The sequence below is a fragment of the Etheostoma spectabile genome, chromosome 10 (assembly GCF_008692095.1).
Source record: "Etheostoma spectabile isolate EspeVRDwgs_2016 chromosome 10, UIUC_Espe_1.0, whole genome shotgun sequence".
Taxonomy (NCBI): Eukaryota; Metazoa; Chordata; class Actinopteri; order Perciformes; family Percidae; genus Etheostoma; species Etheostoma spectabile.
Window position 1 is genome coordinate 1,425,986 of NC_045742.1, and position 22,093 is coordinate 1,448,078.

A 22,093-nucleotide genomic window follows, 5' to 3' on the forward strand; every position below is an offset into this window, starting at 1 on the left:
CATCCCTCTCTATCTCTCTGTGCTTGCTGCAGCTCCTTCACCGTGTCCTAGTTAGACGCAGAGACAGCTTCCCATTCCTTCCCTGCACATCCTGTCTTATCACCGAGAGAGGGAGCAATAGAGGGAGTGAGGCTGACATTTTGTAAGTTTACATCATGCTAGTAGCATTATCAAATTATTTATTCACTCATAATCCCAACATTAGAAGTAGCCTTTCTTGAAAACATCCTCTATAGTTATTTATCATATAACCCATAGTTAAAATACATACTGGTTGAAACAGTCTAATGCCTGTCTAAAATGTCCCAATACAAAAAACTTGTTAGTTGAAAGAAATTGTGATTTATGGCTATGATACAATCAAGAATAGACTAAGCATGTCATTTCTTTTAACATGGTATTTTTGTTTGAATCTTTCTTTCTCTCAGTGGTCAAACATTGCTAACAGGGTAGAGCATTTTGCAGCAGGTCATGTGTTTAGGGAAATCTTTTTTATTCTATGTGTATAATATCTTCTTTAATCTAATCTGCATGTTTAATGTTTCAAATCTGTAATGTAGCAGAGGCACAGCAGTCTTCGTTGTTACCATGGACCACTATGGAAAATAAGTTATTTTACCTTTTGGTGTTTTTATCCTGTGCCATGCTTTAGTTTTATGCAACACCTAGTATTAATAGTACCTATTGTAATGCGTCATTTTTTATCTCAGTCATCTGCGTGCCAATTTGATTAAATTGGTTCCTTTTGTTTTAGCTTTCTTTCTTTCTTTCTTTCTTTTGTAAATATCTGTACAAGTGTGTTATATATGGGTTGTTTCATCAACTGTTGTATGTGGGAGGTATGCCTGTACTTAACATTTACCCACCCCCCCCAATGCATGCAGAGGTTGTTAGACTTGCTAAATATCCAAAAGCAGCAGAGATACACTCGAGTGAAGAGAGACATCTAGAGGACCCAGCCGAAACTGTTCTCTTCATTTATTTACCAATAGGGTATGAATCCTTTCCACATGTCAAATTTGATGTCTTGAAATACAAAATACACCCATTTCTGCAGAGAAGGCTGCCTCTCGCAGAAACATGCCGTCTCTCCACGTGTTAACACTTAAAAGCTGTGGATGAAACTTGCTCTGCACCAATCGGCAGTGAAGGTCTCCTGCCACACGATGGCACTCTGGCTCTTTCAGAGGACATGACATACTTCTTTCCAGCAAAATAGTGGATTACAAGACAATCCTTTATTATTAAAAATCCGATATAGTGTTCATTTGAGAATATTGTCTATTTCAGGAGTAATACCACCCAGGCAAATCCAGGTTTCAGGGGAATGTAACTGATAGAGTGAAACCAGAGGAGTTGATCTAAAATGATGAAACGAAATTGACCAAATTTTGCTATGAGGATTTTAATTAAGTACCAGAGTTCCGCGGTGTAGTTCACTCTCTCATTGAATTATTGGTTGCTGTTAGATAGGTTCAATAAGAAACTGCCACCAAATCTGATAAAGAGCTGAGATTTGTCTCTGCACTGGTCTGCACCTGAGTTTAGGGAGAATTAATGCCAGGGGCACCCTGAGGATTTAGGCTCCTCTCTCTGTAATGAAGGTGTAGTTACATGTGCAGTAGCTCCTTAGTAACAGCCAGCCATGATGGGTTTCCAGGAGTCTTCTCCATTGGAATTCAGCCTTTAGCCGTGTGTCAATCAATGGGCCATGGTCATACTGCTGAAGCTGTGACCGCAGATACACTTTTTGAGAAAATGTGCCTCGAGCTAAAAAGTAATTTGGTGTGTGAAAGTAAAGAATTAGACCTCGGAGATGTGGCTTGCATTAAAGTTAGATGTGATTAAAGCTACAGGCATCGATTGGATCTCTGTTACAAGGTACCCAGCCTCGGGATGTTCTGCAGAATAGGGGAATAACTCTATTCAATTTCAAGATTTTCCACTGTAACACCGCGAGATGATTTCATTTGCTTTGCACATTTGCAAAGTGGCGCAGTCAAAAAAAAAAGGAGAAAAAGAAAAATGCATGCTTTTTTTTTTTTTTTGGGCCGGCCAATTCCATAGAATCTGACTGTGCTTAATTGAAACAAGTTAGGTAATGGCTTGGTTTAAATTAAAAGCTACAAGTCAAGTGGAACTTTCTCATTTATTGTTCAGTGAAGCATATCGCCCTTGCTTAAAGGCCTTTGAGGCAAGATAAGAAGCTTTTTTTAATTTGTATATGGGAGACATACGTCTGTCTCCGTCCTCACTCCCAATCAGTCAAAGCAAGGGAAATCAATGTGTATTTGTGTGTCCCACACGCGTTTATCCAATTTACCTGGCTGCACATTCATTTATTCACGCGTGCTTATTGAGATTACAGAGTATGGATGGTAAAAGAGGTATTCTGGTTATTAGGGGGAAAACTGTTGAAGAGGTTAGAGCCCAGCACTCCAAGCTGAAGCCACTTTCACTTTCATGTTAGCAGCTGTCCAAGCCCCAAATGGCCAATTACCATCATTTCTCTGCTGATGGTGGTAATGTTAGTGAGCTAGTCGGAAAGAGAGAGGAGAGGAGTAGGAGTGGGGAGAGACCGAGACGGGGAGAAGAGAGATGGAGAGGAGGGGAGGGAGGAGAGAGGAGAGGAAGCAGAGAGGAATGCTGAGGGAACCATGAGTAGATGAGGTAGAGGCAGTGGAGATAAGCCAGAAAACTAAAATTATTTCCAGAGCGTGGAAATCAGACAACATCCACCATGACAGAAGGTGAGTCCATCATCCGCAAAGGAAATAGATTCAATTAGATGGGTCCTTCTGCTGTGTCTATTTACACAGAGATTGTTTTTATGGAAATAATAGTTGTAATTGGAGGGTGCTGGGTTCTTTTCACATTGATTATGCAGTGTAAATAAGCAAAGAAACACATATCAACAATTTATACAAAACCCATTACATATATATACTGTATATATGTTAAAGTCTATAAGCATGCATGTGTCATTATTACTACTGAGAGTGAGCTGAGGACTGATTCTCCCCCACTGATCTGTGTCTGATCTCTGCCAGGACCCTTAATGCTGTTAAAGCTTGAAAGATTGCGTGCACATTAATTCTTATGAGAAATATGTGATATTCACTCAAAAGCATGACATTTTTAATCACGCTTGCACACGACCTAAAAATCTAATCAATCCGAGCCAATCAACGTCACGTACCGTGAGTGCTTAAAAAGTAAATAACGGTGGATTATTGTCAACTCTTTCCATTTTTATACCTCGAGAAACATGTTGCTTTAACGGGGACAACCAGTGCATCATTTCTAACTCAAACGGATTCGAACACAGGCCAGGTCTTAGTGAAAGAGATGACATTTCTCAGTTAGGTTAGATGAAAGATTGCCTGTGTCTTTTCATCAGGATTCATAACGCAGCGCACAGTATTACATGTGGGCGACTCTGGTTGCTACAGAAAGGGAATATAGAGTCTACTTTTTGACCTTTCGTTTGGCTGGCTGGACCTTACCGACTGATTGACATCAATATCAGGATGTCTGGCAGAAAAAAGAAAAGAAGTGCAGCATTTTGTGGCCAGAGTGTGATTGGAGAGTGAAAGCGAGCAGTAGCAGAGGGGTTTCAAAACAGTCATGATGCTGAGACTAGAAGGCGAAGGCATTTGTAGACCGATAATATAACAGAAAAGAAAAAAAATCCAAACCAGATGAAATGTTTCTGTGCTGGTGATTTGAAAGAGCAGAAGCTGAGAGGAGCTGATGGCCCACTATGGTCCGCCTCAGCACTGAGGCCCTGTTCATTCTTACTTCAGGTCCTTAAGTAATCAACTCCTCACGCTGAGTTTATTTTCATTTGATTAATTCTAATGCGGCTCTGCCCAGTCTGTGAGGATAACAATGAGGGTTGCATGTCTCACTGCCTCCATCTGTCCTACTGGAACATATCTGGGAACACAACATCACCGAACACCAGAACGGTTAATCTGCATTATTTACTTCTCCCAATATGGCTGCTTTGTCACACACATCGTCTCTCCTCCAGGATAAATATTTCCCCAGCGTCGGTGCACACTAAATGTTGATTTACTCTCAGCCTGTTAAACCGGCCAATCTGCATATGGCGTGTTTGTGTTTTGTCAGGATGCATCCACTGTGACAATATATACTATAATTATCATCTAAGTGTGACAGCTCAAATCCATTCATTGGTCTGCAGAGACCTGGGTTTGTGAACTGAGTTGTCGTATTGTTGCTGCGTATTGAAGATGTCTAGTCCGACAAAGGGGGGATTTTTATAGAGCCCAATTTAATGTTGTCTGATTTCAACGTAATGAACAACATCTCGACTCATTTTGCTCTCCTTAAAGAGAGAGCAATAAGGGGGGAGTCAGAGAGGGGAGAGAGAGAATAAGAAAGAGATGAAGCTCTGATTCGTCGTCTAGCTATTTATGTTGCTGAAAGAAAGAGAATTTGGAGCAGGCCATTTAACTTAATGCTCTCTCTTCTCTGCTAACGGTCTGAAGATAATTAGTATTACTAATCAAAACACTTGTGTCTTCTCTCCCCTGGTGTGTCATCTCCCCCCAGGCCATTGTTAACTGTCTATTGCTATGAAGGGCGCTCAATTCTTCCTTCTTTTTATGTTTCCGTTGGATATACATGAGCACAGTCTAATGTATTTCCCATCTGCACGGTTTATTGTGGCTGTCGTAACGTCTTCAGTTCATTGTTTGTGTACGAGTCCCCAAACATCACATAAATCACCACATTTCCCTGGTTTGGATTCAAATGTACTAATTGGATAGAGGCAAATTGGACAGAACCAAGTGTCTGGCATTAGCAGAACAATCAAGCATTAGTAAGTGATTAGGTGTCATTGGCTCAATAACTCAGTTCATTGCTAGTCAATTAATTAGTTGAGATATTGATAAACAGAAAATGTGTTTCTTATTTTCAGAGTTGATCAGGATCCAGATCATTTACCAGTTTAAAAAATACCATTTGTATTTCATTAATTTTACAGGGGCTGCAACTAACAATTACTTCCGTTATCAATTAATCCATATTTTTCAATTAACTGGTTAATTCTTTAGCTGTAAATGTAACCAAATTGAGAAAAAATGTTCATCAAAGGTTTCCATAGAGCCCACAGTGACATCTTCAAATGTCCTTTCTGTTGTCCAACCAACAGTCTAAATTAGGCCGATCATGCGTGATTAATCGTTATAAAATCATAATCTCGAGTCACCCTGTTCATGACTACAATTTTAAATTGTTACAATTTTTTATTTATTTAGCTTGTTTTTTTTAAATTTGTTTTATGATGACTTTGATTCTCATTTAATTTTACGAGCACAAACGCTGCTACGTTCTTCTGTGAGTTTTAATAATAGAATGTATGAAATAATATAAATAACAAAACAAATCTACGGTAGGCCTATACTGCCAATTTGTTTTGTTTTTTCAGGGTTCATGGTTGCAAAAAAAAAAAAAAAAAGACATTCAGGGAAATATATGAATCTCAATGTTTTTGCTTAGAATTGATATTAGGATTCTCTGCCAAAAAAATCGCAATTCATATATTTCCCTGAATCGTGCAGGCCTAGTCTAACCTCCAAAGTTGTTTAATGCCTCATGACATAAAACAGATGAAAGCAACAAATCTCTGTCTGCCATCAGCGTGATAGAACCTTCACTAATATGAATATATGTAGCAAATGACGTAGCAAGTTGTTGAGATACTTCATTCTGAACCACAATGGTGGCTCTAGAGACGAGTCAGAGGATCATCAGAATCTGTAGGGGTCTTTCTCTGGGCACCATGGCTGGCTCTAGAAAATCTAATGCAAGTCCAACCAATAGTTGTTAAGATATCTCACTCTGTGCTTCCTTGGGTCCCGAGGAATACGTCTACTGTGGTTGTGTCACCTTGCAATGCTAGAGTATACATAGAGTATAACTATTTTGGACGAGGCTATTTCCAGGAACAAAAGCCTTCAATCCAAAAGTTACATCGCTGATACTTGAAATGTTTGAAGAAGAGAGTGAGCTGTACCCAGCATGCCGTTTGGCGGTGTCAACAGGTATTAAGTGCCCTCTCTTAATACACTTCACGGTGTATACATAACCCTAATAAATATGCACCGTAGATGTCAAGCGCTCGTACTTGACACTGTGTTTCCTTGGGTCCTCAGAACATCGAAGGACAGACACACGTACAGACAGAGATACCTTTCATTTTAGTTGGGGGTACAATAAGGGTGACAGGCTCTGAAGATACATTAACAACCATCACGCCACTGATGAAAAGCAGGGTAACATAAGAACAGGTACATTTTAATTCCAAATATGATTAATTACCAAGGATTTACTAAATGAAATGGATAGAAGGCAAAGGACGCCAGCAGTATATTGTTTCTGTCTCTTCTTTTTGTACCTGTTGCCATTTCTGTAGACACGTTACTCTGGGTGGCGGATATTGGCAGAGAGAAAGGCATGACATCATCTCAATAAATTACAGCCTGTCAGAGATTACAGATTAATTAGTTTGTCCTAACCTGAGAGCAATGAGCGACTCAGGTGGTGAAAAAAGACCAATTTTACACATCTCTGATTCAATAGTGTCAAATTCCTTTTTTAGAAATATGATCCTGGAGGAAATTGTAGATTTTGACTTTTATTTTTACACTGGGAGAGCCTAATAGAGTTGGAGCAGGGCTAGGAGTCTACTGGGCTGTATATCACACAGTCATAGTTGTAAAGCAATTTCTGTATAATGTGAATTATTAATATGATTTAGACAAACTTGAATATTATAGGAAAAATAGTCCTGCCAAGGAACATACATATCTTCTTGGACATGCCTGGATATGAGATGAGGCTACACATATATATATATAAATAGTATAAGATACCTTGCAATACCAGAATAATATCTTTTCCATCTTTGGATGTTGCCTAGCACCTTTGTGGCTAAATGGCATTTTGTCATTCACATATGTCCTCTTATTATCATTATTTTGGGTGTCAATAAATGTTGAACATTAGCAATGCAAAAGTGGACCCAAGACTTTGAAGAAGTTCTGTCTATTTCAACATTACAATCCCTAGAATTGGTTCATTACTGAGATGACTGCCAGCCCCCTTAGTCTCACACACACCCATCCCTTAGTGGCATCCCATTAGCACCACCACACTCACTAACACACACACACACACACACACACATAATTGAGGGCATTCCTGTGTGTGTTATCAGGATGGAACCTACTGACACTATTTATTGTGAGCAACACAAGACTTTAACAGCTGACGCCTGTCTCCTTTACCTGTTCCTACAGTTTTATGTTAATAGTATACATATACATGTCGTATATCTTTTTTGTATATAGGGAAACATGCTCTACACCATTATGAGTTAATAATATATTGAGTTATTTCTGAAATATGGCTCATGTCATGTACTGTATGTAAACAATGTTGCTCTGAATAAAAAGGTTTGCAAAAATCAAATCTAGGTCAGGGTCAGACTGAGGGGTGTGACAAAGTGAGGTTACCAGCACGCTGTTATTGGCTGGGGGTTTCACACCCATGGGGGCCCTTGGGGGTTACACCCATGTGGGGCCCATAAAACGCCCATAAACGTCCCGCACAAGGAAATAAGACAAATAGAGAACTTACAGGCAGAAGGCAGGGTCTCTGCAGATACACACACAGACCTTTAGTGGGTCGTACGTGTTGATTGTTATTAGTCAATATATCTGTTTTTCAGCACATCACGGCATATCTTCAATATTTGGTGAAAACCTTGTATGTCCAAAACTGTAACATTTCAGGGAATGAAAAAAGGTGAATTAGAAAACATTATATTGAGCTATTTACCCTGATCAAAATCCCATGAAACAGCCTAGTCACTGTTTGAATATGTCTTAAACCCGCAGACAGACGTAGAGGACGACCAATAACATTGATTTATGAAAATAAATTAAAATGACACAAATATGGAGATAGAGAGTTTTTGCATGACAGCGATAATATTATACATCTAAACCTCTGAAAACTCGGCTTCAAACCATTTTTTTTTTTACCAATAACATTAAATATTCACGACTGAAGCTCAGTCTGTAGGGAGTTGGGTTGGGAACCGGAGGGTCGCTGGTTCAAGTCCCCGTAAGGACCAAAGCATGGTGGTGGACTGGTAGCTGGAGAGATGCCAGTTCAGCTCCTGGGCACTGGCACACTCTTGAGCAAGGCACCGAACCTCCAACTGCTCGAGGAGCCTTTCCACGGGCAGCCCCCCCCACTCTGACATTTCTCCCTTACTACACGTTAGGTACTGAGCCTGTGTGTGTAGTTCAGGCCTGTGTGTAATGTGTGTAATAACAAAAGAGTGGAAATTGTAATTTCCCCTTGTGGGACCAATAAAGGATACATTATATATAATTTTTTAATTCTTATTATCATTAATAAGAAACAAAGTTAAAGCTTTGAGGAAAAAAAGCAGAACATCCCTAATACAAACCTGCAGACCTCATTTTCAGAAGCAGACGGCAAAACACTACCTTATTTTCGTTTTTTTTTAATATTCCGAAAATATCAACAGATACAAACAATTACAAACATCACACTGAGACACTGGAACGCGTCCCAGAGCACCCGAGGAAAGGTGGGAGGGAGGGAGACAAAACAACACATGCAGAAACACACACCCACGTAGTATTCTTGAAAGTTGGTGGAGCCCACTACTAGAGCAAAAAGAGGGTGAATGTGTGATGTACAGTTACACCACTGCAATGTCTGCTGAATGTGTAGTTAGGCACTTGTTACTATCATGCCAAAAAAAAAGCAGTTGCAGAATGATTCATTTCATTTATTTGATGGATTATATTTCTGTGGTCAGTAGGTATGACAGTGTCAGTAGCAGTAGCTCTAGCAATGATTTTAACAGCAACAGCCAAGGTAGTAACTTTGGGTTCAACATGGGGGGGGGTATTTATGTAAAGGAAATTAAACTACACCATTTCCCCCATCCCACCTGTAAATCACGCCTATGGTACAACAGTTTCCTTTATGGTAATTTCCCCTAAAATTGGAGACATGTCAATGGCGTGTTTAATTCAAGTGTAGGTATTGACATGGCTCCAAAGAATTAATTTACTTCACTTGAAAAATATTATTATTCATGAGTCACCTTTTGCAGCAAAATCACTGCTCATCCAAAAAGCTGTTGAGGGCTAAGGCTGGATCAAAACTGAACAAGACAGTGAAAGTGGCGGTGACTAACAATCCCTGGAGAGAAGGCAACCTTGATGGGTTTCAGACGCTGCTGGTGTCTGACAGGGTTGTTTGGTCTCTCCCATGTGTCGTTATTCATGAAACTCCTCTAAAAAAAAAAAAACAAGATCAATCTGGCCATGGCTCCTTCTGCTTGATGATAGAAAATTATATCTTGAAAGTTTTTGGGAGCTGTCAGATATGAGCACAGTGTGCGACAACTGAAGGAGCAGCATGCATGCTTTTGAAAAAGCGAAAAATAAAAAAAAATTGTTTGCTAATTTGAAATCTCATGCATATTCAATTATAAAGGTAGGGCAGCCTCACTCTAGAAGATGTTTCAGAATGTTCCAGCTTTGCTCATCTGTCACACACTTTGTACTGCGCGAGAACTCTTCTGGGAGAGGGTTCATGTTTTGCAAAATACTCCTTTCAACATGTGCTTTTTGGCAAGCGATCAGCCCCTTGGCCAACTCAGCTGTGATATGCGGGTTGGAACTAGTTCATAATAAGAAAATGGTCTTCAGTGTGAAAAAAAACCCATCATTATTTCTCATTTAGCTATAGTCTTCTAAAGTCATCAGTGCAAGTCCTACCACAGAGGATAGCTCTGCAGCTGCTGTGATTATGTGCAATATGAACTCATTGTGTGTGAATGCATAATTTAGCTGCACATGCGTTTGCGTGCTTATACATTTGTATGTGCATGTGTGGGTGTGTGTACCCCTATGAGACGGGATTAAGTGTAGATAGAGTTTTCAGAGTAGAACGGATCTCTTGGAGAGACAGGGGTCTCTGGGCTCTTAGCGCTGAGCCCCGCTTCTCCTCCTCGACGTTTCCCTCCCACTCCTCTCAGCGCCATGCTTAAATACTGTGGGGCCTTGGGATATAACCTGGATACAACACTATGGTTTCAGGGTTTTGCTTCTCCCATTTAAAGTCCGCTCGAGTCCTCTTTTTCTAGTGAAAGAGTGAGAAATGGATAGATACTACTTGTGCTTCCCTCAAGTCCCGATCACGAGCTCCGTGGGTGTTAGACTTTAAAAACAGCAAAGAAAAAAACTAAGTTTTGGGCAGACGAGTATTTGAAGGATGAACAGAGAGAGTGTCAAAAAATGTCCCTGTCATGTTCGAGGCCAGAAAAAACAACAAAGAATGCCTGTGATGTGTATGATTTTCATCCGCCAATATCCATGGGGAGAGAGAAGGAACGATTTGGTTGTTGTTTTTTCTTTTGCGCACAGAGCAAAATTGCAGAGACAAGCAGACATTACCTTGCAAAGTCAAGACCCAACATTTACGATGGGTATTGACATATTGATTTTCCTTGGCAGGTATTGGCAGAAGGAGTAAGGAGGATGGGGCGATGGGAGCTCGGTGAGATCCAGGCTGCATTATGCACACCAAGAGAATGAGGCTTAGCATATATCGAGTGTTTATGCTGCAGAATAGAAAGTATGGAGCACCTTTGCTTAAACTCACTGCCTGTTAAATTGGGCTTAACTAAAAATCCCTCTTACACAAACAGAGAGTGATCCAGTTTTCTCTCTCTTTTTGTTGCTGCATAAAATCTGTGCAAAATAAGTTCTTTTTTCAATCGATGGGTCTCTCTGCTCTACATGAAAATATGCAGAGAAATGTGTAAGTGAGATGGAGGAGGGATGAAGGAAGAGAGGGAGTATGGCCAATAGATGAAGGATAATGTGTTGAAAGAGGTGATCTGGAGGAGAGTGAAGGATATCCATTGTTTGTCTTCTTAAGGGCAGGGCACACATGGGGGACCGAGCTGAAGTGTATGTGGATTAGAGTGACGCTTTGTCCTGAATATATAACCAACCCAAGGTCCTCTCCTCTCTTCTAGCACACTGGCCGTTACAGGAGCATGAGACACTCTGAAATATTAACGTCTTTAAAGTATTCTTACTGGACACAGCTGTGATGTGAACAGATACTGGGGATAACAAATGGCAACCACGTAGCTTGTGCAGTCCGTGCACGTTCATGCAGAAGTCATGATTCGGGAAGCTTTTTTAAGGGTTTGTTATGAGCAGGGATGGGAAGGAGAAGTGGATGTCAGGACATATTTTGATACCAGACGTAAAATGCTCCAAATGTAAACTAAAGTACAAAATAGTGCACCCATAACCTGGATCAAAAACAAAATATTCTTTATGTGAAAAGTAACAATAAAGTTCCCTTTAGAGAAACAGCACTTCACTAAACTACATTTCATTTGAAGGAAATATCAAACAGATGTAATGATCAAACAGCAAACAATATTGCACTTAATGCACAAGGAATTATTCATAGCTACAACATTACTCCCTGAGCTGATAAGGGTTAGGCAGTATTTTTATGCTTTTGTCTTTAGTTTTTACAATTTATACAGTCTCTTTGTAATATATACAGTTTCTTAAGCACCTGAAGTATTTCTGTGCCATGCATTTTTACCCGCCTGTTGTTCTTGTTTGCTGGCAATTAAGTGCTTAAGACAGTGGAGGGAGGGAACATGACAAATTATGTCAAATTGCCGAATGCTTTTTTTTTGGTAAAACGTCCAATATCTATCTGCTGAAATGAATGCATCAGTTTCCTAGTCTAAGAAGAGTCAAACAGCATGCACTATACACGCTCCCTCACTGACCTCTTGCTGATAAGACTCTGAGCAAATGATTGGCTTCGATTTGCAGCTCGGGGTATGGTGCTTAGGTGTGCTTTAAGCTCAATGACGCATGTTACTGCACACAGATAAAATGTGTTGCTGGTGTACAAGGCTGTACAAGTGGTGTTACGCAGGCTGCTGATCGATTACACACAAACAAAACGCTCAAGAAAGCAGTTGTGACAAAAAATAAATGTGATTTTTATTTTTTCTCCGGGACCATCAAATACAAAACAAATCATGCATTTCCCAAATATATTTAAAGAAACAGTTTGGCAGTTGCTTTCTTGCTAAAAGGGAGTCGAGAAGAGAGATAGCACTTTAATACTATTTCTGTCTGCTAAATACAAAACTGCAGCCAGCAGCTGGCTAGCTTAGCTTAGCATAAAGACTGGAAACGGAGGGGAAAAACAGCTAATATCAGAAAACAACAAAATACACCCAGCCTCACATACAAAGCTCTCTATGTAACAACTTATATATCTGATTTGCTAGACAGACTCTGTTACCTGTTTTCCAGTATTTATGCTAAGCTAAGCTGCTGGCGGTGGCTTCATATTTACCATAAAGATGTAAAGAAAGAGGAATTGAAAAAAAGTGTATTTTCCAAAATGTCGAACTGGAAATTTTAAAGCTGGAATCACAGTTCAGCATTGTTTTCATACTCCAGGTCCACAGTGGAAAGAACAGTTACCTTTATGCATGCACGACTGCCCCAGTCCCGCCTCCCTACCCCTGTCCCTGTCACAGAGGATGGCGTGTAGTTAAGCCGGGATGTGGCAGGGAAAGCATTCGCACACACCCGTTCCTCTCATCTCAGTGCCTTCCGTATCCCCTCCTGGAAATAAACACGTGTTTGGGTGCACTCAGTGACACACCCTGAGAAACTCACACTGACACAAGCACACGTACCACGATGCAGTTGGGTTTCAGCTGCTGCTGGAGGGGCTGCCGGTAAGACACAGCTTACCCCCAGCTGAGCAGGCATGACTGAACTTGAGTTTTACAACCAGCCTTATTGATTTACTCATTATCTTCTTTGCAGGCGATCACCCTGTAGGGGATCAAAGGCCATCACTCTATTCTATTGTTCCCTATTCGTTGATAATGCTTAAAAGGGTCATTTCACCAAATCATCAAAACACGTTTCCCTGAGAGATTTACATATTCAATTTCAGAGGTTTTGAGATAATCTCCTCTTGAGAATTATTTTTCTGAGAAATAGTTCCCATCCATTATCCAACCAGAAAGACATGGTTCAGTTCAAGTTTTCAAATGCGGTTTTCTCAATGCTTTGAGCTCCCGCTGGGGTTGTGGGTGTCTTGAAATCTCAGTACATAAAACCAAAGCTAGCTGAATGAGCTAGCTATCATTTTTGCAAATTGGCCCTTAACCATTAAAAAAATAAACTAACTAAGCCATTAAACCAGACTATTCTAAGTCCCAAAGATCATTGTTTGCCTTAGAAAGAGCAGCTGTTTAGTAGCTGTTCTGTCACTCACACATAGCCATCATCAGCAAATGGGGTTTGTCCATTTGTTAAGGAATTGTACATATTATATTTTCTCTGTTTTTTTTATGAGCAGTTCAAAGGACTTCTAGTGCTGTTAGCTTAAAAGAAAACGTTCTAGGTCCAGTCCTGACAGAAAAAGCCGCTAAAAAACAATATAACCACTACATGGTGGTCATCATGATCGTAATCATGACTTGGTCCAGGTTCTTTTCTATTCTGTAATTCATGAAAAGCGAAACCTCCGACTGTCCTTCCTCACGCTAGCTTCATTAAATGATGGGGATGCTGACGCATACGTTGACAGACTCAGCTTGAGAATCCATGTGAGATTCCTTTGTTTATGCTGATGGTATTAACAGTCAGCACAAATCACATCAGGAAGGAACTGTGTCATTGTGCAATAATTGGAATTATGCAAATAGTCACAAGGCAGCACTTTGTAACAAGCACACTTATTCATACATTTCCTTTCTTATTATTAGTTCAGTCTGAGGCATGCACTTGCTCTTTATCGTTGACGTTGTACTCATTATTTTCCGTCTCCGCCTTATGTCGCCTTCATTGTGCCGTCTTGTAAACAGAAGGACATGGAAAGGCAAGTGCATCCTATTGAACAATAAGCAGGGAAACAAAGTTAACAGTCAAAGAAGCTTTTCATGCATAAGTGTTGATTTCTCTGGGGAGGATCAGCAGGCACTTTTTCTCTTCCTCCCAATTCGATCCACTCCTGCACCGCTGTAAAGTTAGGCTCTGAGGAGACGGAAGAGAAATCCATACGTGTCTCTGTCTGCCCATTGATATTCTCCTTACTCCCTTCTTTTTCTCCACACCTTCATCACCCCATCCCTCCCCCTCTATTGTTCCTGCTTTCTCAGTTGGTCCGTAGAGGCCAATCCATCCTCACGCCCTCCACTGGCCAGGTCAGAGCATCTAACATCCCATGGATTCCCACTTTCTCTCCCTCCCCAGCCACATGCACCCAAGTAAGTCTTTCCTCTCCTCCAACTGCACATCAATCTTACGATCTTCCCTCTCTTTCTGTCTCTCTCTGTCTCTCTCTCTCTCTCTATTGTGAGATGTTTGCTGTGGAATTTTATCCTTGACCTTTTGCACTGTCCTCCAAACACATGAAGAATACTCACCTGCAGGTGGAGGATCACATAAGAGTCCCTCCGCCCACTTCCACTTTAGACCTCCACTTAGTTTGAATAAACAGAAGAGCTTTATTCTCCAACAATTTTCATGGAAGAAAAAAAAACCTAGATAGACACGGTGAGATAGAGTTATATGTTGCGTCTGCTTAGCTGGCTTGCTAACGTTAGCCACTGGCAGGTCTATTGAGCTGGTTTGGGGTGTTGGGGGTGTCAAAGTCTCAGCTTTACTGTTAGAAAGCTACATCCAAAACATTCTCATACCTAAACTACAGAAGAAGTCGATGGCCAATGGCTCCCTGAACAACATAGGCCTACATTTAATTTACTGGGTTTAAACACGTGACTGCAACACATGAAGTACCACTGTAGTCAACATTGTGAATTGGAACTAGGCAAAAAAAAAATATTGTAAATACTATATATATTACAAATACTATAGTTATTTCGATTGGCTAAAATAAGTCACATAGGTATAGGTTGGTTGCATTTGGAGTCAGCAGTGCAATAAGTCAATAGAATCAGGCCGATTACATTATATTGGGGAGAATGTGTGCAGGAATATACCAATATACCATGTTGGTTTAACTGACTGATAAAAACTGATAGTCATAAAACTAATTCATGGGAGATGGAAACAGCCTGTCTTTGAGTTTGGGGCAGAGAGGCCTGCGCTGGATTGTGTTAAAAGCACTAGAAAATACAAACACCCTGACAGAGCTATCTGCATTTTCTAAGTACGCGTAGACTTTTGAAGCATGAAAAGAATGGCATCCTCAACGCTAGTTTTTGGCCTGGTAAGCAAATTGCAGTGGGTCCACGTATTTGCCTGCCAACACTCCGAAACGCTCTGAAACAATCCTCTCAAAAGTTTTCATTACGTGTGAAGTGAAGGAAAGTTGGGAAAGGATTGTAGAGAGGAGAGGATGTCAGATGTGAACAAATAATACTCTTCGATGACAGCATCTGGTGTTTGGCTCTCCTATCATTGCTTTTTACTGTAGCCATCCTTTTGGTCATGTAGTGACTAACCTCATTCTGTCACAGAGTCGTCCCCGTGAGAGCAGTGGGAGGTGATAAAAAACAAAATTAATGTGCAATTTAATGTATACATAAAGCCACACCTGGGCTGACTGGTGGTGCTACTGTAACTGGAAGGCTGCTGCTATGGAGATGGTCTAGATACATTGTGTTAATGCAGCTACTTTCTCTTGGCTCAACATAGAGAGGAAATTAGACAGTTACGCACTGCCACACACAATATTGGGCCATTTCCAGTGAAAGAATTAAGAGATTAGAAAAACAAGAACAACGTTAAATACAATTACACAACTCAGACCTGACATTGACAGTACATTGCTTGTGCTACTCTGCCTTTTAGAGTATTCCAATTAAGATGCAAAATGTCCCCATTGCTTTCTCTTACATGTAATTAGCCGTTGTGAAAGTTGATAACATCAAGAGTAGCACCTTTTGAGAAAAGGGGTGAAATTAAGCCCCATAGATTAGATATTAAAATTCTGAACAGAGTTACTCAGGCTTTTTATTTTTAAACTTGGGGTGCATCTCTTAATTACTGCCATAGAGCCAATTTGTGTTGAGCATGTCTCTTAGCAGATAATGATCATCATTATAATTGCTTGAAGCGTTTGTTTCATGCAGCAAAAGCAATAATGTTCACTCAGATCTTCTATAATAAAGGCTCAGCACTTGGCTTCCTCCAAGCTGTTATACAGTGACTGGACGAGAATAATCATTAGTGAAATTGAGATGCAGGGGTAAATACATGGCTGTGTCCGTCCTCTCCTCGGTGCTGCCTATCTCTTTCTGTCGGTCCCTGGGTACAGCGCCAGAGGCTGATCAAAGACTGACTCTGATTCCCTCTGAATGATCAAGGAGAAGAGACAGGGAGCTCTGTGATTACTGAACATTGACGTTTTATCAATTTCAATCATTCAACAATATGCAGCTGTCACACACAAGGTCTATTATGCACTCTGTTTGATCAACTGGGACACAGTGGTTTGGGTGTTATTGATCATGAGGGAGAAGACATTTTGCGATAAAAACGGCTGCTGGCTCACATCCACTGATTGCCTTAAAAGATCGGGCTTGGAGAAGTGAAATAGACATGCTTTTCCTTAACAACAACTACAGCTGCACTGGTTTTCAAGCCACAATTGACATTTTATACGTTTTTTCCAAAATGAGAAGAACAATACTACCTCCTAAACAGAACTGTATGTAGGGAAATATGTTCTATTCAGTCCCACAACAGCAACCGTTTCCAGTCTTAAGCAAACCAGCTTCTGGATTTACAGGTTTGAGCCAAAGCCAAAGTAGACCCTCTCCCATCCACACACACACACACACACAATGTAAGGAATACATAATTATCAGGTATGAACACAACTCACAATCCTCTCCCACTTACACTTCAGTCAATCAATCACTCAGCAGCAGGCTTGAAACACATGGGCCTAAGGCAACATTCCAAATTAATTAAAAAATAGAAAAGCACAGAGCTGCAAGAGTATAGAATACAATACATTATCTTGTGTATTTCATTAAAATGTCCAATAGCAGAGGGGACAATTGACACGCTTAACCTTCAGCTTGTAATTGATATTGTTGTTGTTGTCATTTTTTTTACCTTAGACATACTACATTTCAATCAGAAGAGACATATTTGCAAATTAAGTTTTTTGTACAGCTCAATAAAATGTACAAAGACTATGGAGATTAGACTCCATCACTATACAAATCTTTTGTGTATCCACATAGGGGTAGAGAACCATCAGACCCCCCCGATGGAATCTACACACCGGTGGTGGTGATGAAGGAGTCCGAAGACCAGACCGAAGGCTCCGGACCAGTCAGCTGGAGTAGAGGACTGGAGGTGGAAGGGGGGGGTGGAGGGTTGCACTCTTTGCCTGCAATGACAGCGGATAGCAAAGGGAGAAACGGATTATTTAAAGCAGGGTGACTCTGTGATTGGCCCTTGCATTTTGTGTACAATTCTGATTGGTTTAGCAGGAAGGTGAACGCCTCCAACAGCTGATTGATTTTAGGAAATGAGGTCTTCCTGAAAGGATTTACGCTGAGCTACATTTCAATCAGGAGAGACTAGTTGCAGATATGTGACAGTTATACACAACAAAAAGCATATTCATCAAGATAACTGCTGAACTGATTAGCAGTGTACACATTAAAAGTTTGGTTTTTTGAAACAATTCACGGCGAGCTACATATGATAAATTTGACTTGGACATCACTTTCAATGCCTAGGTATTTATTAATAATTTATTATTAACTTAATTCATTCATTATTATAGTATAATTACTTTAGGAATTATGTACGACTTATTATTAAATTAGCATTTTTGCAAAACATTTCACATAGCCCCTGCAGTACTCCAAAGTACCCCTAGAGGTACACGTACCCCCATTTGAGAAACACTGGTCTAGAAGTCCTGTCCTGGGTTCTGGTGCATTTTGAAAGGTGGTTTGATACATGTATCTGGCTAGACAAGCAGGGGAAAATGTACGGGAACATTTTGAATTTCATCCAGAGGAAGTGGTTGGCCCCAGATCACATATTTGAAGATATTAAAAAGCTAAAAATATGACTAACTCACAGCCATCTTTAATAATAACCACTTGCTTTTTATTTGAACTTTTTATTTAATCTTTATGCTTGAATGCAATTGGAATTTCTGTTTAACCTCTTGAACCTCTTGAATATTTGTCTGTACTGTAAAGCACTTCATGGATATATTATATACATATCTATATATGTAGATATATATGCTGTATGTATATATATATTGTATATATATATATATATGGATGGATAGATGGATGGATATATATATACACATATATATTAAGTTATACATATATACGTATGCTGTATATACACACACAGTAGATATATATATATATATATATATACACTGTGTATATACTAAATGTATACATAATGTATATATACAGTAATATATATACAGTAATATATATATATATATATATTTACACACAGTATATATACAGTGTACATACTACATGTAATTAAAATATATATTTATATATATATACAGTATATATAATATACAGAGCATGAAGAGATATGAGCAAAAAAGCAAATCTCTTTAAATGTCAAATATCTGTACTATTTTGGAAAGATGTAAGTAATCCACCCTTGACAACATTCAAGAAAAAACAAATCTCATTTTGAGAGGGGAATAAAAAAATGAAAAGAACATTTGAATCTGAATATTTGCATCCATCCAGTGAGATGGATTCAGTTGTCCCAGCATGGTTGCTGCATGGTACGAGGATCACAGCACCGCCACGACACGGATCTGAGGGGCCCTATTTCAACGGGGGAAGTGGTTCTCCTGAGGTGACTGAGCTGGTTTTGTTTTTGGTCGTGGTCGAGCGGTTTACTGTGTTCTACAGGTGCCGTGAATAAAACATCCAAGAAGACGCACCTTGGCCGGGGGGTCAGCTGTCCAACTGCAGCTGGAGAATAGAAGAGCCCCCCATCAGGGGAAGTGGGCCGCATCGCTGGTGTTGATAGAGAAAGCAACAGGGGCAAGATACCGGGAGATTGGGTACATATTTAAATCCCCGTGGTGCATATCCACTGAAGGCTGCCACAGGGTAATACCCTTTGAGGATTACATCGATATTGGTGCTAAACACATAATCATACACTGAGGCCATGCACCGGATCCGTCTGGATAACCTTCAGTCCCATCAGAAGGATTTTGCCTTTGCATCATAGAGGCTTCTTGGAATTATTCAAAGCAAAAGATGATGAAAAACACAAAACATTTGAATTTAATCTCAATAACCATGACAGATTACGCATTTTCAAAACAAAACAGTGACTGTACTGCTCAGCGCTTTCTTTCCCCTGGACGGCGTACAGACTCACATGAACATGAAAATGCAACAAACATTGCTCTGTTGTGCTCTCATATGCTATGACCAGTTATTCATTGGACCTCCAGAGTGGATTCAGAGCCGTCTTCTCAGGCATGAAGTAAGCCGAATGGATTTAAGATACAAGCCTGTAACTTTCACTGTCACTTAATTGCAAGACTACTCCTTTGATTAACTCTCTGTCTCTCTCTGTCCCTCTGGGAGATGAGGAGGGAGGGGGCATAGAAGACATAACTGGCAGCTCATAGTTTATCAACAGCTGCCGAAGGCTCTTCTCTACTATCCCAGATGTTCTCTTCAGGATTAAATCTGCCTAAATATCATATCAAAACAAACGCTATGTGAGATCTTGTTTTCTCTCAATTACTGCGATTCTCCCTGTAAAAACATGATCATCAAATTGAAAGTTTTGCAGGGAAGGATGGCATGCAGCAAAGGATTAAAGTGCCTTTAAATAAAAAAAAAACGATATTGTTTGGAAAGGCCAGGCCTCCCTCTGGTTGGGACAAAGGGTCAGCCAGCTAATGCAGAATCTCTGCAGTAGGTTGGGATATTTTAATACTGGAGCCACACTTTAAATTGACCTTGTGCTCCAGAAGTAGTGAAGGAGCTCCTAAACCACAAGGTGATCCTGCTACCGCTGCCAACATCATGATATCTGAGTCAGCAGGGTCCACTTTAAGAGCAGATCCAGGTGTTGGATTCAAGAACGAAGGTTAGGTATTAGGTTATTAGGTTTGGTTCTATAGGTGCACTGCAGTCTGTTGTCCTACACCCTGTTCAGCGTGCGGCATAGGAGGGACAGGGTCCTTAGGTAGAGTGTTCCCACTGTACTTATAGAACTAGGGTTACAATGTTGTAACATTCGCTTTAGCTTACACAGGCTCCACCCTCTACTGGACTCTATGGGTGCAGTGGGTGTAGCCAGATGAACGACCGCACTGTCACGACATAACACGGACCCAGCTGACCCTGAGAAAAGGCCACGGCCTAACTATATAACTATAAATACCCTGGGGCCCAGCAAGCCCAGGTAGTATACATCTGAAGTGGGAAGAGCCATGGCCTAACCTTGCAGGGGTTGAAATACAAGCAAAAGACACACACATCACATTTGTAACAATTATTTTCATACAATTATACCAATTGATTAATGTCAATAAATTAGAGTGGTCTTTTGTCTTTTGTCACTGGTAGCCTATATTGTAATTTCAATTCCAACCTTGTTAATGACGTAATAATTTCCATGGGGTTGTCCATGTTTGTGTAGCCAGCATGGAACAACAGGGTGTGAGACTGTGGCGTAATTAAACCAGTGCTTCCAGACCTGGGATTTGGGACCTCACACAGGATAAACCTGAGGGGTGGTCCTTTAATATTTGTCATAGATACTGGATTATTCTCCCTCCTCAGGCCTCAAACATGAGTCAAAAAATAAAAGAGAATTCTCTGGTCAACCTGGTTATTATCCATAGACATAAACAAATGGTGATGACTGCTCCAGTTATTTCTTTATTTTGTTTTTTTTAGATTATTTTTGGGGGCTTTTCCCTTTATTAGTGACAGTGGATAGACATGAAAGGGGGAGGACATGCAGAAAGTGCCGAAACCGGGCCGCTGCAGGACCTACATACAAGAGGGGGGGCCGAGGCCATCCCAGGGCTACAAGACATCTACTTCTAATACAATATATTTTCCTATAGAAGACTGCTTCATTTTACATGCCATAGAGTTTGTACATCACTGTCTTAAACTGATTATACAGTCCTGGTGGGGGGACAGAATCGATGAAGATGAACCATGTAAGAGTTAATATATATAGTCCGTGTGATCAATCTGAATTTTTAAGCAGGCGAAACAAAGTCAACTCAACTTCAGATGAAGAATAAAATGGAGATCCCATTTGGAATTTAATATTAAAATCAATTTTACGTTTCATTAATTTAATCGTATAAATGGCCAACAAACAAATGTTCACGGAGAGAAACTGAGAAGCTTATCGCCTCAGGCCGCCTACTGTACTCTGTTTTGCAGCCACAGCAAAAATCCCCCTTCTAACTTTTTAATTACACCCCTGAGAAGTGTAGTTGACCTGCACGGTGACGTCTGCCCGTCTCCGCGTTGCCTTCCCAGGCCAACCACAAGTCATCCTGTCCCCCCCGGGCCCCTGAGATCGCCCCCCTGAACGAGGCCCGTGGTGCTAATGGAGTCTGGAGGTGTGACCAATGGAGACGTCCCCCCCCCCTTCCCCTGCTCACAACAGAGGACCCTCTCCTCCTCTAATTTAATCCTCTGAGCTTTCAGACACAAGTAGACACACACACACACACACACACACACACACGCAGTGTTTTTTTCTTGTGTGAACCCTGTGGAGTATATAGCCTACTTAATGCATGTATTTTATTTTGAAATTCTGTCAAGATGTATTTTCTTCTGTGTGTGCACATTTCAATATCAAAACTCATCTTTTCTACATCATTCTTTATCTTTTCACCGACATGCCTTGGATGTGAACGAAGGAATGAATAGTTTATTTCGAACAATGCA

At 40.4% G+C, this 22,093-nt stretch overlaps 2 long non-coding RNA genes across 2 annotated transcripts in view; both read left to right on the forward strand.

Moving 5' to 3' along the window:
- The window catches only part of LOC116696807 (uncharacterized), a 21,818-nt gene extending 4,338 nt beyond the window's left edge, over positions 1-17,480 (forward strand). The window contains exons 2-3 of the long non-coding RNA XR_004333840.1: positions 14,318-14,425; positions 17,378-17,480. This is a non-coding gene — a long non-coding RNA (uncharacterized LOC116696807). The remainder of the gene's footprint in view (positions 1-14,317; positions 14,426-17,377) is intronic.
- Positions 1-22,093, forward strand: part of LOC116696805 (uncharacterized) — a 451,372-nt gene that overhangs the window by 42,171 nt on the left and 387,108 nt on the right. The gene's annotated exons all lie outside the window — the stretch shown is intronic.